This window comes from Loxodonta africana, chromosome 9 (assembly GCF_030014295.1).
Source record: "Loxodonta africana isolate mLoxAfr1 chromosome 9, mLoxAfr1.hap2, whole genome shotgun sequence".
NCBI lineage: Eukaryota > Metazoa > Chordata > Mammalia > Proboscidea > Elephantidae > Loxodonta > Loxodonta africana.
This window is the reverse complement of record NC_087350.1, coordinates 117,081,302-117,099,846: the sequence shown is the minus strand read 5'-3', so window position 1 is coordinate 117,099,846 and position 18,545 is coordinate 117,081,302. Positions and strand designations below refer to the sequence as shown.

General features: G+C 40.9%; 1 protein-coding gene across 15 annotated transcripts in view; it reads left to right on the top strand.

Moving 5' to 3' along the window:
* Positions 1-18,545, top strand: part of RFX3 (regulatory factor X3) — a 320,548-nt gene that overhangs the window by 48,340 nt on the left and 253,663 nt on the right. Inside the window, exon 1 of one of the 15 annotated variants that reach the window (XM_003420477.4) lies at positions 13,004-14,689. The exons of the other annotated variants lie outside the window; for them this stretch is intronic. The gene's annotated coding sequence lies outside the window, so the exon portion shown is untranslated. Of the gene's footprint in view, positions 1-13,003; positions 14,690-18,545 lie in introns of those variants that run through there. 15 annotated transcript variants of the gene reach the window in all.

Here is an 18,545-nt window from a genome sequence, read left to right as displayed (position 1 = left end):
TTAGTTTTTGTATATGGTGTGAGGTAAAGATGCTACTTCATTTGTATGCAAATGGATATCCAGTTTTGCTATCACCATTTGTTAAAGAGACTCTCTCTTCCCCATCTAAGGGACTGTGACCCTTTGTCAAAGATCAACTGTCCATAGATGGATGGATTTACTTTTGGGCTCTCGATTCTGTTCCATTGGTCTGCGTCTCTGTTGTGCCAGTACCATGCTGTTTTGACTACCATGGCTGTGTAGTAGATTCTGAGATCAGGCAGTGTGAGATCTCTTACTTTGTTCTTCTTCATTAATGCTTTGTTTATCCAGGGCCTCTTTCCTTCCCGTATAAAGTTGGTGATTAGTTTTTCCATCTTGTTAAAGAAAGCTGTTGGAATTTGGATTGGAATTGTGTTACTTATATCTGTAGGTCACTTTGGGTAGTATTGACATTTTTTGTAATGTCAAGTGTTCTTATCCATGTACATGGTGTGTTTTTCTATTTATGTAAGTCTCTTTTAGTGTCTTGCCGTAGTGTTTTGTTGTTTTCTTTGTATATATCTTTTACGTCCCTGATTAGATTTATTTCTAAGTGTTTTTCCCTTTTGGGGGCTATTGTAAATGGTATTGCTTCCTTGATTTCCTTTTTGGAGTTCTTATTGTCAGTGTAGAGGAATCCCACTGATACTTGTATGTATTCCTAGGTTTTTATTACAATGCAAACATGTTTCATTTTTAACTTCTTCTCATTTACTTCCTAAAGAAACGGAGTAGCTACTTCAGGAGGTTTTCCCATAATTTTTGCAAATCTTTATAGCTTGCTCCCTGACCTTAAACATTAGAACACTGGTTGGGCCAGTGTTCTAAACATATTAGAATGAATATATAAAACCTGACATTTGAATTCCTTCATATTTTAACATACATGGTCCATTACTGGAATTTATAAGACCCTACATGAACGCGTCGCCACCTTATTATGTAGAAATATGGCACTGTTTTTGTTTCTGCCTCTAGTTTCTAAAATGTTAAACTTGCTTTAGCGGAGTCTTCTTAATGGTGGTTGTAGCCACTGGGCTGGCTGGTCTGCTTCTCTGCTTCTGAGCAGTCCATAAGTTCCACATCTTTGGATATATCCCTTCGATGTGTACCTAATGTGTTCTTCAATTCTCTCTGAACATGGTTGTCTCCATCTCACTTATCCTACTGCATTTGCTTGTGAGTCTTACCATTTTCCACGTCTCTTGTCCAAGTGGAACTGTATTGTCATAAACATTGTTTCGGTGCTAGTAGACTAGCTAATTTGTTGTACTGTGGTGGCTTGCGGGTTGCTGTGATGCTGGAAGCTATGCCACTGGTATTTCAAATACTAGCAGGGTCACCCATGGTGGACAGGCTTCAGCAGAGCTTCCAGACTAAGACAGACTATTAAGAAAGGCCTAAAGATCTACTTCTGAAAATTAGCCAGTGAAAACCCTGTGGATCACAACAGAATATTATCCAACTCACTTGTTTTGGGCACGTCATGAGGAGGGATCACTTGCTGCGTTGCTGAAGGAGGACATCATGTCTGGTGAAATGGAGCACCAGTGAGGGAATGGGAGACCCGTGGTGAGTTGGATTTGCACAACAGCTGCAACATGGACTCGAGCATGTTAGCGATCGTGAGGGTAATGTAGGACCAGGCAGTGTTCCATTCTGTTGTGCATAAAATCGATTTGAGTTGGAGTCAGCTTCACGGCACCTAACAACAACAACACAGCTTATAGATGATGTTCATGATTGTGTTCAAGAAGACAGATTTAATGCTTGTAATCCTTCTAGTTTTGAAATCTATGTAAGTTTGAGCATTTTCTGTTTTGTAGACCTTTAGTCGATTGGGGTCCCTAGTGTTATATTGTTTCTAACATGTCTTTGACTCCTCGAAAGAACGTACTGTAATATTGTAAGATCAGAGGGGGAAAAACAAAACAAAAACACTGCCTCGGAGGCTGATTTGTATTTACGTTTTGACTCAGCCACTGTTAGCAGAATGATCTTTACTTATATTTCTTATCCTCTCTAAGCCAGAAATCTCATTTGTACCTTGGGGATAATGATACATAACCTTTGCTTTTAAAGGCTTCAATGATATTGGGAACTTGTATTTTTAGGAAGTCTTTTGCTGGTGGCGTAGTGGTTAAGTGCTACGGCAGCTAACCAAGAGGTTGGCAGTTCAAATCCTCCAGGTGCACCTTGGAAACTCTATGGGGCAGTTCTACTCTGTGCTATAGGGTCACTATGAGTCGGAATTGACTCGATGGCAGTGGGTTTGGTTTGGCAAAAAAAGGCTAGGACCTTTTGATTAGAACTGGTGTCTTTCCTTATAGTATATAGGTTTGCTTATTACAACTCTAAGTGATCTATCTTGCATAAACTTAGATGTGTAACAAATAATTTCCAGTTTTTTTTCAATGTAGATTAAAAAGTTAAGATAATAGCAAAGCGATTTTTTTTTTTTTAATTTCAGTGGTTCTCAAAGTATGGTTCTCAGACCAGCAGCATGAGCGTTGCCTCTTAAACATGCATATTCTTCAGTTTCAGCCCAGACCTGCTAAATCAGACACTGTGGGGAGAGGCCCAGCAACCTCCATCCTGAGGCCTGAGAACCACTGTTCTCTATTCATGATTTTCCTCAGTCTTCTCCATTTCTCTCACCTTTGCCTGTTTCAACAGCAAATGTTTGTAGCAACACAACTTTATCAAATCTATGCAAAGCATTTGACTTAGTTTTTATAGATGCAAGACCTTGTGTTTTTGCTTTCATGGTTTACTGTGCTTCCATGGTTTATCTAATATTAAATTAGCTAATTACCGTAGTGTTGTTGTTGCTGTCATTAGGTGCCATCGAGTCAGTTTCGACTCATGGAGAACCCACGCAACAGAGGAGAACTGCCCCATAGGGTTTTCTAGGCTGTAATCTTTATGGGAGTAGATCACCAAGTCTTTTGCCCCTGGAGCTGCTGGGTGCATTCGAACCACCAGCCTTCTCTTTGTTAGGCTGGGGAACAAATAGTACTGGTTCTTGGTGAACACAGAACTTGAGTTGGAACAGAAGTGTGAGGGATATACAGGGTGCCTACAGGCTGTGAGTTTTCTGAATGACGTGAGAGAATGGAGAGCAAGGGCTCACATAGCCACCTGAGTAAGTAAAGGTTGGTGAAAAGCACTTCTCTTGGGTATTGTTCTGTGCTGGCTTAGATCTCTCGGATCTATTCATCCTTATAGTCCCCAAACTCAATACGCATGTAATGGTATCTTAGACTTTTGTAAGTTTCTAGGTAGGCAGCCTTCTTACCTGGAGTTTGAACGCTGTGTTTCATAGCCCCCAGGCCTCTCAGGTCAGTACTGTGGAGAAAAAGAGGACCCAGCAGTTCATATGGGAGGCGCGTGTCTGTTACTGTTATCACACCACACAGAAGACTGCACAGCAGCTAGCACCTGAGTTAGAAAACAGATGGAAGTGTTCTTTCCTAGCCCCAGACTCTGCCTTTTGCCCCAGGTAGCTCATAGTGCGTTCTTTCCTAGCCCCAGACTCTGCCTTTTGCCCCAGGTAGCTCATAGTGTGTTCTTTCCTAGCCCCAGACTCTGCCTTTTGCCCCAGGTAGCTCATAGTGCGTTCTTTCCTAGCCCCAGACTCTGCCTTTTGCCCCAGGTAGCTCATAGTGCGTTCTTTCCTAGCCCCAGACTCTGCCTTTTGCCCCAGGTAGCTCATAGTGCGTTCTTTCCTAGCCCCAGACTCTGCCTTTTGCCCCAGGTAGCTCATAGTGTGTTCTTTCCTAGCCCCAGACTCTGCCTTTTGCCCCAGGTAGCTCATAGTGTGTTCTTTCCTAGCCCCAGACTCTGCCTTTTGCCCCAGGTAGCTCATAGTGTGTTCTTTCCTAGCCCCAGACTCTGCCTTTTGCCCCAGGTAGCTCATAGTGCGTTCTTTCCTAGCCCCAGACTCTGCCTTTTGCCCCAGGTAGCTCATAGTGCGTTCTTTCCTAGCCCCAGACTCTGCCTTTTGCCCCAGGTAGCTCATAGTGCGTTCTTTCCTAGCCCCAGACTCTGCCTTTTGCCCCAGGTAGCTTATAGTGCATTCTTTCCTAGCCCCAGACTCTGCCTTTTGCCCCAGGTAGCTCATAGTGCGTTCTTTCCTAGCCCCAGACTCTGCCTTTTGCCCCAGGTAGCTCATAGTGCGTTCTTTCCTAGCCCCAGACTCTGCCTTTTGCCCCAGGTAGCTTATAGTGCCTACTTTGATTTTGTGGAATCCTGTTATATGTGAGAATAATTCAATTCAGCACATCACCATGGCCATTGCCACCAAAGTGCAGGTAAAATATTTGCCCACCATTGAGATCCTTAAGGAGTTGCGTAAGTTGATCCAGAATCTGGCCTGTCGAAAGCATTGCTCTTTGCCAACATTCTGGATGGAGTTCTGATAGAGCTGCTTTTTAATGTATGTCTTAATTATTTGTGTATTTTTAATCACATTGCTAATCTCACAAAGGGAAAGGGCCCAAATAGCCTTTCTAAATTAAGTCTGGATCACCATGTTACTGCAACAGTTGGGTCCAAGTACTGCTGTGCAACATTAATAGAAAACTACCTAATGCAGAGAAAATAACTATTGCATAACAGCTTCAGGATACTGTAACAGTTGCCCAGTCAGAGCTGTGCTGGTCCCACTGGAGTTGCTCAGATATGGATGTGAGATTGCCTAGGATACATTCTTTGGAGACTCAGCAACCCTATCAGTCTACCAAAAGAATAATAGCTGCTATAAATCCGTGTATAAAATGATGAACGTTTCTTAAATGCTTAAAATAGACTGTAAGTTTTTGTTAGAGATAGGCTCTAACTCCGCATATTTGATCCACATACCATAAACTATTTCATTTTTTTAAAAGAATTTTATTGTGCTTTAAGTGAAAATTTACAAATCAGGTCAGTCTCTCACACAAAAACTTATATACACCTTGCTACATACTCCCAGTTGCTCTCTCCCTGATGAGACAGCCCACTCTCTGCCTACACTCTCTCTTTTTGTGTCCATTTCGCCAGCTTCTAACCCCCTCATCTCCCCTCCAGGGAGTCTCAACTGTCCACCTGATCCAAGAAGCTCACTCTTCACTGTCATCCCTCTCCAATGCATTGTCCAGTCCAATCCCTGTCTGAAGAGTTGGCTTTTGGGAATGGTTCCTGTCCTGGGCCAACAGAAGGTCTGGGGGCCATGAACACCAGGGTCCTTCTAGTCTCAGTCAGACCAATAAGTGTGGTCTTTCTACGAAAACCTGGGCTCTGCATCCCACTGCTCTCCTGCTCCCTCAGGGGTTCTCTGTTGTGTTCCCTGTCAGGGCAGTCATCGGTTGTAGCCAGGCACCATCTAGTTCTTCTGGTCTCAGGCTGATGTAGTCTCTGGTTTATGTGGCCATTTCTGTCTCTTGGGCATGTAGCTACCTTGTGTCCTTGGTGTTCTTCATTCTCCTTTGATCCAGGTGGGTTGAGACCAATTGACGCATCTTAGATGGCCGCTTGGTAGCGTTTAAGACCCCAGACGCCTCTCTCCAAGGTGGGATGCAGCTTGTTTTCTTAATAGATTTTATTATGCCAATTGACTTAGATGTCCCCTGAAACCATGGTCCCCAAACCCCTGTCCCTGCTATACTGGCCTTTGAAACATTCAGTTTATTCAGGAAACTTCTTTGCTTTTGGTTTAGTCCAGTTGTGCTGACCTCCCCTGTATTGTGTGTTGTCTTCCCTGTCCTATTTCATTTCTACTTTGCCACTTGGAGCAGTGTTTAGAAAATTAACGAACATCTTGGTTTCACTGGAAAACCCAAAGCCAAACCCATTGCAATCAAGTCGATTTCGACACATAGCGACCCTGTAGGACAGAGTAGAACTGCCCTCTAAGGTTTCCAAGGAGTGGCTGGTGGATTTGAACTGTCGACCTTTTGGTTAGCAGCTGAGCTCTTAACTGCTGCGCCACCAGGGCTCCAGTTTCATGCAGGACTAGAGAAAGCAAAGAATTATACTGAGAATAGTAATTACTGGATAAGCTAGTGATCTGTGTGCATTATGTCTGTCACTTTATCCTTACAGTACCCTTCTCAAAAAAACCCGTTGCCGTTGAGTTGATTCTGACTCATAGTGACCCTATAGGACAGAGTAGAACTGCCCCATAGAGTTTCCAAGGAGTGCCTGGTGGATTTGAACTTTTGATTAGCAGCCGTATCACCTAACCACTATGCCACCAAGATTTCCAGTACCTCTTTAGGGTGTTAATTATCTCTATTTTATGGATGAGAAAAGTGGGTTAAGATAGTTTGTGACTTGCCCAAGGTCATTTACCTAGTAGGTGGTGGAGTTGGGATTTGAACTGTGGTCTCTTCAGCTCTAAAGCTCATGCTTTTAACTTCGACTTTACACCTTAATATCCGGTGCTTTAATATTCCTGGCCTGCTTTCAGAAACTTCCCTCGTCCTGTCAATGCCAGAGATAACATTCAATAACTTGACAACAGTGACCTTTCTGAACAAATATAGAGTGTTACAGAACCAGATGGCCCAAGATTACATTTTATTTTTCTGGCTCAAAACAAATTGCCTGCTCTAAGACTGATAAAGTCCAGAAAAGACACTTCTGTGTCCCAGGACTTCATCAGGCCACATGGCCCAGCTAGTGCCCTTTTGCACCAGCCAGCCATGAGTGTAGTCTTACGTCTTCATCGTATAAGTAAGGGCCCAATGAAATGACGATGGGGAGCCAGTTTACGAATTGAGCTCACTGTGGCCTTTGGTAATGGCATTGCACTTGGTAGAAAGGTTCTTCTGCTGTCTCTCCTGTTCAGCGGGTGCAAACAAGGGGAAGGCTGGTTTGCAATTGGACAGATTCCTGAATTCGGCACTCTTTTTCCTGCTGGTGTTTGAGGATGATTTTTCTAACCACTTCATCCTTGATCGTTCAAAATCTGGGTGAGAATCTTCTTGACAGTCTTGAGACAAATGTCTTCAGAAAATAAATTCTATATTGGAAACAGAAGTTACTGTGTCACACATCAGCATAAAAATAATACTTCCATGGGTTCAATTACACTTCATGTGTTTCAGACTTAGAGAGACCAGGTGACACAGGGTAGGCATAGAAATTTTCAAAGGCCTGTTGAAGCCAGTTTAACCATGTCGAACTTGTGATCGACAGTAAATTACAGTGACAGAAGTAGCAGTGGACTTGAAGTCACAGGCCTGTTTGAGACTTGGCTTTGTCATTACTCTCTAAGGATTCTTGAGCAAGTGGTTTCAATTCTCTGCGTCTCAGTTTTCTTACAGGTAAAATGAGGCCCAAGTAATACTATGCACCTGGTTTCGTTGCAGGGTTGTTACGAGGGCCAAATGAGGGGGCATGTGACGGATTTACAGTGATACCTAATGGATGCTGTTATAATGGTGGCATTGAGTATATAATAAGGAATGTCCTGAGTTGAGAGCAGGACAGACGTGCCTTTGGGACTCCATGCAAGTCAGCACAATCTTTTTCAAGCCTCAGTTCTCTTATCTATATAACAGTTCACCTCTCAGAGTTGTGAGAATTATATTAGTGTAGATGCTATTGCTCAGCTTTTATAAGATAGCGATGGAGTAGGAATTACAGCGTTATTCTAAACAGGTTTCAGAAAGTTAGGAAAGAAATAACCAGAGGCTTCTTGTCTGTTCCCAAATACCACAGCAAGGTAAACGATTAGTGTGTTATTAGCGTGCTAGTGGTGGAAGACCCTTGAAGGTCATCTCTGTTGTCCACCTCATTTTAAGACCAGGATCGCTTTCTAATCATATGTTTGTCATTTTCTCCATGTTTATATGCGTGGAGGATAACACTGTCCCAAGCATCATCATCTGTAAAGGATGGCAACCATCTCTCAATCCTCACAGGTGCAGACTTCTAAAAATGTAAAGCCATGTCAAAGAAAAGCTCTGTTTGGCGATGGAATCCTGTTGTGAAAAGAACCTGGGCTTTATGGTCCAATGTTGGGATGCGATCTTGATCCTGTCACTGACTAGTTTGGGGACAATGGGAACTGGTGGTTAGCATAGTATGGCCACCTAACCATGCTATTTCTTCACCCACGACATAGACCAGGTACATCTATACCTTGACCTTGACCAACACTTCATTTTCCTGTGCGATTCTCTGAATCAGAGATGAGTTTGGCTTTTATGTTATTTATCTTCATCATTCTTGAGCTTTTCTCCCTTGTCCCAAACAGATTTAGGGCAGAGGAATTCAATAGTGATTCCTTGAGATTGTGGGGAGGGGTTGTGGAAAGTCAGAATCTTGGGGACGTGGGTCAGGTGTAGTAAGCAAAGGCTTCCCTGAAAGACTGGTTTAGAGACTGGAACAAAGAGCTGTAATTTTTAAAACTATAATTCTATTAGGCTCCATGTCACACTTTTTTTTCTTACAGTATTGATTTCGTAAGTTTGACTTTGCCTATGTTGATTTGCTCGTATTAGGGGTTACATATGTTTAAAAAATTCATTAGAAAGCTAAATGGGCAGTGTTTTCATTGTGAGATTTTTAAAATAGGGTTAACTGTATTCTTTTGAGAAGGAGCTCTTTTACAGAGAATAACAGAAAAATAATGTTTTATCATGGAAAACTCAGAGCAAATGCAAAGAATATTTATGTTCATAATCAAGAATAATGACCTTTGTGAGCTTAATACTCAGAGATTCCTTAGTTTGTGTATTGATCATAATAAGCTCGTTTTTCTTTGACTTGATTCTTTTCACCCTGATTTGATATCCTGGAAATTTAAAATTTGAAAAAAGGAAATTCAAAACCAATTAGTTGTTCAGTTTTAGATTCTCATGGGACTCGGTTGAAAAACGGAAGATTGTAGGCGAAGAGAATAACATGCAAACATAGACGCCTGCGATGCAGCGTGAATCTTGTCTCATTTTGCAACATTTTGACTTTGGAATGTGTTTTCTTTTCTCCCTGTCTTTTTGTTAATTAAATAGTTGAACAGAATTTCTGTCATGATCATCTGTGACATATTTTCATTGTGACCAATAATCTATGGGCTTTCAGCTGCATTTTTTTTTTTTTTAAGTGAATTTGTGGGAAGAGGCATTACATCTGTCTGTGTTTTGGCCACACTGACTAGAGGATGGCTATTACAAAAAAACTGGCAGTTGGTTTTTGGAAATATCCAAATGAGCTGGTTACGAGAAGGGATTCAAATGTGTAGTTTTATTATATCCTCCAACTTGTTTTTACGTTGTCCTTCAGAATATTTAATGTTTTGCAATGAAATTGTTTTTTTTTTTGCAAGGAAAAAACAATCAGACAAAAATATGAGGAATGAATGTTTTCAGTTGTCCAAGGCTAATGTTGACTTAAATAGGCCTCGTTCTTCATGGTTGACAGCTGCAGATAATTAGCTTTTTCTTCCTAACAAAGAAAGCAAATGGAGCCGCAAGACATCCATTGCCTTTTCTGTCATCGTCATAATAACGTATGTATTTAACTTCTGCGGTTCCTTAAATTGACTGAGTGCTAAGCTGCCTACATTACGGATAATCGAAGTGACAAATGAAAGCTGTAGCACATACTTGCGTGGCAAAGGGAGCAGTGATTGACAGCCAAGGTCCCCTCCACAAGAAATAGCAGTGTTCTGGAGCTTAAAAAGGGCCAGAGACATAATTCTTAAAATTGTAGTGCAGATTCACGAAATGAATTTTGAAAAGTGATTGCCACTTGGTGTATTGGAGTGTCTGTGTGCTCTTGGGTCTGGGTGAGGGGCACAGACAGACAGACTCTCACCGGACTGCTGAATATGAGGAAATTCCTTGTAAGCATATTAGTTATTTGTAATTCGAGAGTACAGCCTTGGAAACGCTATGGGGCAGTTCTTATCTGCCATATAGGGTTGCTGTGAGTCAGAATTGACTAGCGGCACACAACACTTCAAGATGAAGGCTTACAAATCATACATGAAATTATGACTTTGGACTCAGTAACTGAAAACCTCCTTTAGCTGTAACTGATTCACTTTTATTTGAACGAAGCCAAGTAATACATCTTTTCAAATGAGGACGTTAAGACCGGAAATCGAGCTACCCTTCAGTGACCAGATCCATTTTCACGTGTCATTGGAACCTGAGGAATGGTTTCTGGAAAGGTGATTCCTGTAGGGCTTGGTGGTTTCTGTTGGTCATATGGTGGCTAAGTGTGACCACCTTTCAGAAGTACTCAACCCATTCTGCCTGCCCTTTGTCCAGTGACACACGTCCAGAAGCAGTGGTTGAAAAGACACTTGGTAATTGCTGTTGCATAATGCTCTGTGATGAGCCCAGAAGGCTGGGCTTCATATGTACCTTGGAGATGCTTCTTATTTCCATGGCAGCTCTGTGTGTGTGTGTGTGTGTGTGTGTGTGTGTGTGTGTGTGTGTATGTCTCAGGGAGGGGAGACCCATGTGTCCTGTACACTGGCAACCTCTGCCGGCCACCACAAAGAGCAGCACTGATCTCTGTTCCTTCCCTTCCAGGTTGCGTGTGATTTTATTGGGCTCAGCTCTCACTTCTTTGGTCCTAACCCTTTTTGTTATCCCCTTTTTAAGATGGGTTAATCTATTGAATGTCTTAATTTATAGTTATTAATAAGCTCCTAGGTCAATGTTCTTATCAATAAACTAATATAAATGAAAGAAATTCTTTTAGAACTTGGGAGAAGTTATGAGTATAACTCTGCCTGGAGAAAGATTTCCCATCTAGGAGGTAAGCAAGACTCATTTTTTTGTGGATTTTAAAATACTTTCTCAGTTGTCTTCAGCAAGTCTTCCATGTGATCCAGAGATTAGGTTTACTTGTGACTGACAAACAGGTCTGATCTCCTGAAAGAGCGCTCGACTTAATGATACATGGAATTCAAAAATACTTATTAATTCTTTAGATTTAGGTGTGCCAGCTCTCTGAGAGTGTTCTGAAAGTAGGCATAAAATCTTACTGGGCTTTGTTATAAATATGGACACACCCTGGTTGGCTGGGGGTGGGGGGTGGTGGGGAGCTGTGTACCATTATTTGCTCTAGCCTTTAAAAATTAAAAAAAGAAAAATTTTGTGTTTGGTGTAAGAGTTGAGGTTGTTTTTTTTTTTCATATGAATATCCAGTTGTTCTTATTGAAAATATTTTCCGTTTTCTATTGGATTTCCTTTCACCTTTTTTGAAAATCAATTGACATGAACGTGTGGGTCCATTTCTGGACTCCTCTTCTGTTCCATTGATATCTGTGTTGTATACCAATACTACAACTCTCTTGGTTGTTTTCTGTTTCTCTTCTAAATTTTATTTGTTGTTGTCATTGAGAATATACACAGCAGAACATACACCAATTCAGCAGTTGCTACATGTACAGTTCAGTGACATTGATTACATTCTCGGAATTGTGCGACCATTGTTACCCTGCTTTTCTGAGTTGTTCCTCTCTCATTAACATAAACTCACTGCCCCCAAAGAGTCCTATCTATTCTTTCGAGTTGCTATTGCCAATTTGATCCCATATAGATAGTTCTTAAAAGAGTACAATTCTCAAGGTAGACCTTTTTTTTTTATTAGCTAAGGTAAACTATTCTTTGGTTTTAAGAAGACTTAGGGGATATTTTTGGTTTAAGGTTTAAAGATTATCTCAGGGCAATAGTTTCAGGGGCTTATGCAGCCCCCTTGGCTCCAGAAAGTCAGGAATCTATGAGAATTTGAAATTCTGTTCTACATTTCCACCCTTTTGGTCAGAATTCTTCTATGGAATCTTTAACCAAAATGTTCAATAATGGTAGCTGGGCACCATCCAGTTCTTCTGGTCTCATGGCAAGGAGGCAGTTGTTCACGGAGGCAATTAGCCACACGCTCTATATCCTCTTCTATTCCTGAACCTCCTTCTTCCTCTGTTACTCCAGGTGATTAGAGACCAATTGTTGTGCCTTGGATGGCTGCTTGCAAGCTTTTAAGACCCCAGGCACTATGCAGTGAACTAGGAGATAGAAAGGAAGCACTAAACACTTTACCAAGGATACCCCATTTGAAAGGGTTTTTTTTGTTTGTTTAAACATTGCAAGCTTATCTATTCAGATAAATCACAACTGTGTTTTGAATGGGTAAGTTATCAGACATTTGCACCCATGTATAAGTCTTTAACGTATATTTGACTTTTTTTTTTTAACAGCTTTGTTTAGGTATAATTTACATACAATATAATCACCAATTTTAAGCATACAGTTTGCTGCACTGACAAATGTATAGTCGTGTACTACCATCACAATAAAAATATAGAATATTTCCATCAATTTTCTTATATAAAGATATATCTGCTTTGTATCTGTATAGTTTTGCCTTTTTCTAGAATTTTGTACAAATGACATGATACAGTATATAGCTTTCTGTACTTGGCTTCTTTCAGATTGGAAACCCTGGTGGTGTAGTGGTTAAGTGCTACGGCTGCTAACCAAAAGGTCAGCAGTTCGAATCCTCCAGGCGCTTCTTGGAAACCCTATGGGGCAGTTCTACTCTGCCCTATAGAGTTGCTATGAGTCGGAATTGACTTGACGGCAGCGGGTTTGGTTTTTTTTTTTTCCTTTCTTTCAGATTGTACTTTTTGAATATATCAGTAGTTGGTTCCTTTTTGGAAACCCTGGTGGCGTAGTGGTTAAGTGCTACAGCTGCTAACCAAAAGGTTGGCAGTTTGAATCCACCAGGTGCTCCTTGGAAACTCTGTGGGCAGTCATCCTCTGTCCTGTAGGGTCACTATGAGTTGGAATGGACTCCACGGCAACGGGTACGTTCCTTTTTACTGCTGGGATAAACCCCATTTTGTGGTGATCTATTATCCTTTTTATATGTTGCTAGGTTTAATTTGTTATGGATAGTTTTGTGTCTGTATTCCTGAGAGTAGCTGGTCTGTAGTTTAATTTTCTTATAATGTCTTTGCCTTTTTTTTTTTTTTTTTTTAATCAATAATGCTGGCCTCATAAAATGAGTTGGGAAATATTCCCCCTCTCTTATTTTCTGAAGGAGTAGCACCAATTAGTTTATGAATCGAAAGCAAAGTTCGTTTCGTGCTACTGTAACAAGTTATTTTTTGTGACTGAAATAAGAACTGTTTTAACATGTAGCAGGTAAAGGCAGTTCCTCCTTTCAGATATTTTCCAAATTGTAACTTGTCCCTAAAAACAGAACAGCTCCTGCAGGGATGTTGGAAGAGGTGTTGGTGAAGCTTGATGTTCGGCTTTAAAATCTGATAACTTTGGGTTTAACTTCGATTCCAACAATAAATATCTGAAGGCATATTTCGTAGAGATGTCAATACTTAACATGACCTTGGTACATTTACAGATTTTTAAGTCTTTTGTCCTTTCTTACAAAGCCATACTTTGTTCATGCTTCAACTTCGTAATGGGCTTGTCTGTGGTAATTGTTTGTGTAGCAGTGTGGCTGATTTTTTTTTTAATCATTGGTTTAGAAGAATCTCTTTCTGATAGTACCTTTTCCTAGCATGAAACCATCCGTTGAAAGTGCACTAGTTCACAAGTTGTGTCTTTTAGGTGAGAAGCCCGGTAGATGTGTTCCAGCTGCCTCGACTCTGCCGCTTAGTCCGGCTGCTGTGACTTGATCTCACTGGACTGCTTTTCACATGTTTGGGTTTAAGCCCTTCTGTTTTCATTCAAGCCGCCTTCTCTGAATGAACTGTAGGATCAGGATGACAAATGCTATTTACTGACTAACTCAGTGTCTGATTAGATTGTTTTTGGAGGGTTGGGAAATTGGATTAGATGAAATCGATTAAGCATATGGGGCAATAAACACAAAATTTATGTTTTCCTACGAATGAAAATAGTCTGTTGTTCTCTTATGTACTTTTTTTTTTTAATAATTGTTATTAAGCTTTAAGTGAACGTTTTACTCTTAAGTACTTTTAAGAATATTAAAATGCTGACTTTGCCAAGATCTTGATAAGCATTTCCTCTGTCCTGTCTATCTAGTTTGACTACAGACCCCCTGAGGAGAGACTCTGTGCCCTATAAATCATCCAGCATGTTCTGGCTTTGATAAATACAACGTTTACTACAATAATGAGATTTCAGAACTGCCGGAAAAGTTTAAATGATACAAAATAGGATTTTATGAGGCGCTTAAACAGATCCTTTTTTTTTCTTTTCATTGTTCCTCTTTTAACAACCATGAACTCGAAATTTCTCTCCTATGTAGATTTGCTAAAAGGCTTAGTTTGCAGTAAATAACACTTGCATAAAGACATAAGAAGCAGTAGCTATAACTAACTCACCAAGCTTATTGTTGATGCTTTGTGTTTTCATATTTTATGAAGTGTCTTACCCCATGAGTTGCATTTACAATCATTTACTCTGTGGAGTAATATGAAAAAACAAACAAGATTTACTCTGCTAAAGGCAGCAGCACTGGGTGTTTTAAAGGCAGCAGCACTGGGTGTTTTAAAGGCAGCAGCGGGGCTACTACTGTAGTGTATATTTTAAACGAATATTAATGAAGAGGAAAAAAAGCAGTGTTGACCCTCAGGGTTGTTATAACTTTACTAAGAAATGTCCGATTTTGTAGATGGTGAGAACTTTCCATCTTCCCAGAAAAAGTGTTCGGTGGCCACATTGAAGACATCAAAGTAAGAACGCGATGGACACGTGGAAAGGGATTTAAAAATGTTCTCTCTCGCACGTAGAGTACAGATGGATTGATTACGTGATTGTCTAAGCATCCTTTTTTCTCACGTAGAAACAGTAGCATGTGTATTTGGAGATGAGAAGAAATTAATGAGCAGTTCTTGCAAGAAATTCTGGATTTTTTTTTGTTTCTATAGTGGGCACACATAGCTTATAACTAACTAACTGGATCATGTCTTAATGTAATTAGTGATGCAGCATATTGTTTGCGGGTGTTTTCAGCCCCTAATTTTCCTATTAAGCCTGGGGGGAAGAGAGACAAAGTAGGAACCCGGAGATTCTGTGCAATCCCACCTCAGTTAAGGTGTACGAAGAATGACATGACCGAGTGACATGTAAAGGGTTTTGTTAACTATTTCAGTTTATTCATTTAAAGTGTATGTTAAAGTTTAAAGCTCAGCAAAGTAAATTTGAATATTGAAAAATTAATGTTTTTTCTTCTTGAAAATGTTTATCTTATTTATACGATAAATGTATCTGGGAGGGGAAAACTGGGCAAGTAGCAGGTTGGTCGTTTTATTGAGTAAGAACATTTTTCTAACAATGACGGTAAATCGAACATGTGACATTCATATTAGTTTATTTCGTTTCATGCATGTGCGTGTTGAAATGTAAGAGCATTTGGGTTTTATTTGAACTCATTTAGTCCCCAGCATAAATCGGTACTGATAATTTGTGTCTCTCATTATAAGAAAATCTGGCATTTTGGTATTGTTGTTGTTGTTCTTAGGTGCCATCAAGTTGGTTCCGACTCATAGTGACCCCATGTACAACAGACCGAAACACTACCTGATCCTGGCCGTCCTCACAGTCGTCGTTATGATTGAGCCCATGGCTGCAGCCACTGTGTCAGTCCATCTCATTGAGGGTCTTCCTCTTTTTCGCTGACGCTCTACTTTACCAAGCATGATGTCCTTCTCCAGGGACTGATCCTTCCTGGTAACAGGTTGAATATAATTTAATTGATAGAGTCCAGAGGAGATTTAGCATCCTCTGTGAATGCCTGACAATTATGTGTTAGGTTTCCTCAGCCTCTGCCTTCCATTGCCTGTGTGTTACGGACTCTATGACAAAACAAATGAATTTTTACTTTCATGTCCAAATTGGGTCATGAGTCAGGGTAACGGGAGAAAGCCAGAGGAAGATAGACCAGGGTCCTTTGGTATAGAACCAGCTTTTGCAACTGTGAACTTATTATAAAAAAGTTTTTTTTTTTTCCCCTCCACTGTGTCACTGTGTAAAAACCCAATACCCATTGCCATTGAGTTGTGGTGCTGTGGTTAAGTGTTCGGCTGTTAACCAAAAGGCTAGCAGTTCGAATCCACCAGCCACTCCTTGAAAACCCTGTGGGTCAGTTCTACTACTCTGGCCTATACAGTCACTATGAGTCCGAATCGACTTCCCAGCAATAAGTTTGGTTTGATCACATTCCTGGTGGTACAATGGTTAAACGCTTGGCTGCTAAGCACAAGATCAATGATTCAAACCTACCAGCCGCGCCGCAGGAGAAAGACGTGGCAGTCAGCTTCTGTAAAGGTTACAGCCTTGGAAACCCTTTGGGGCAGTTCTACTCTGTCCTATAAGGTCATTCTGAGTCAGAATTGACTTGACAGCAACTGGCTTTATGTCACTGCATGGTTATCTGAAAACCTTTTTTTTTTTTTACTCTCTGATTATAAAAACAACACATGTACAAGAGGAAAGAAACTATTACCTGTAATCTCAACACCCATAGATAACAGGTACTACCTTCTTTAGGTTGTAATATTGAAAAAATGAAACTGTATCACAGTCGTTAGTGGAAGATGCCCTGGTTCAAACTTCTCCTGTTGAATTATAATTCATGCTGAGTAGATGGATTATAAGAAAGCAGGATGAGATGATGGATGCTTAGGGGCTGATGTCATATTTCATGGGAGGGTAGAGAATCCCCATCTAACCGTTGAAGCACAGACCAAAAAAGGGGAAAAAAAGCCAAAACAGTTTGACCTTCATGAGTGTATGTCTGTGGAAATGCAAGGCTGTATAAACCTAATGTATCATTGAACATGTTATGTATCATTTATATAGTACAGTAAACCACTTAGCGTTTTAAAAATTTATTTTGTTTTCAGTTAGATTTCTGCATCCACATGAAAAACCATGTCTTTACGATGGAGGGGTGCCTAGTAAGTGTGCCAATTTTATGCTTTTCCGCCCTTTCTGCTCAGAATTTCATCAGTAGCATCTTGTCGAGGTGTTTCTTCCACTTTTCACAGATGCAGTTGGGGTAAAAATCAGTCCTGTTTATCTGAATGAGAACCTTTTGGTAAAATTCCTTTGATTCTAAGATAACTAGATGAAATGTGTTGCATAAATCATGTCATAGCAAAGAGTTGTCACCTGGCACCGGGGCTTGATGAAATTTAAACATGTTGGCTCCTTGCCTGTAGTGTTCAGTTGCAGTTCTATAGAAAATCTGCGTGTACAGACGAAGCAGTTCTTGGTGATTCAAGATTCGTCTCTAGCGATAGAGCTTGTGTGAGTTTATTCCAGACATCCCTAGTCTCTGCTCCCAAGGCAGACTCATCAAAGCTTTGCTTTCATTTCTCATTGTTCTTCCTCTGGCTCACTTAGAAGAAGATGGAACAGACTCTCAGCTTGGTAGATCAGCATCTCCTGCAGCGTAGAAATGTTTTCAGTGATATTCCTGCAGGTAGTCAAATGTGGGCTTGAAGATGCTGCTTTTATTTGCAGCTGTTGGCTCCCTGTCAGACCTGGTCTTCACTTTCATCTGTTACCAAAGGCTCCATAGCCACCTTTTCTCATTGGCCATTTCGACAGCTCTTAGCCTTTTCATACAGCCTGGAAAAGATCTTCTCAGCATTTACAAAAAAGAGCAGTGAACCCGTGTTCTTCGACTCCTGGAGCTGTAGCCTTCGCACTGGGCCAGAATTCCTTCCAAAAAACCACTTTAGGTTTTGCCATTCTCAGACTTTAAAATCTCTGTTGCCTATGGAAGAACATACAGACTTTTTTGGACATCAAACAGGTATAAGCATACCCCGCTTAAAAATGTTTGCCCTTTGTTCCCATTTCCCATTCCCAGTGCTCTCCTGCTCCTTAGGTAACTCCTCTGTTCTTTTATCTGAATCCTCTTGTTTGTAAGTGTTCTTATGAAACACGTAGGTTTATTTTGCGTGTGCACAAATTCTGGGTATGTGCACATTCTAAGTTTGCATTGCAAGTATTATACTCTAGACATTATTTATTTTGCCCTCAGCACTGTTTCAAAGATCTATCCATGTTATTGACAGGAGCCTGGGTGGTGCAAGTGGTTTGCAACTGGCTGTTAACCTAAAAGTTGGCAGCTTGAACCCACCCGTTGGCTCCGCAGAAAAAAAGGTCTGGTAGACTGCTTCCATAACAAACCGGAACCAAACCCAGTGCCGTCAAGTCGATTCTGACTCATAGTGACCCTATAGGACAGAGTAGAACTGCCCCATAGAGTTTCCAAGGAGCGCCTGGCAGATTCGAACTGCCGACTCTTTGGTTAGCAGCTGTAGCACTTAACCACTACGCCACCAGGGCTTCCAACTGCTTCCATAAAGATGTAAAAAAAAAAAAAAAAAAAAAAAACAGCAAACCCATTGCCATCGAGCCGATTACAACTCATAGTGACCCTATAGGGCAGGGTAGAAGGTAGAACTGCCCCATAGGGTTTCCAAGGAAGAGCTGGTGGACTCGAACTGCCAACCTTTTGGTTAGCAGCCAAATGGCTTAACCACTGCACCACCAGGGCCCCTCCATAAAGATTAC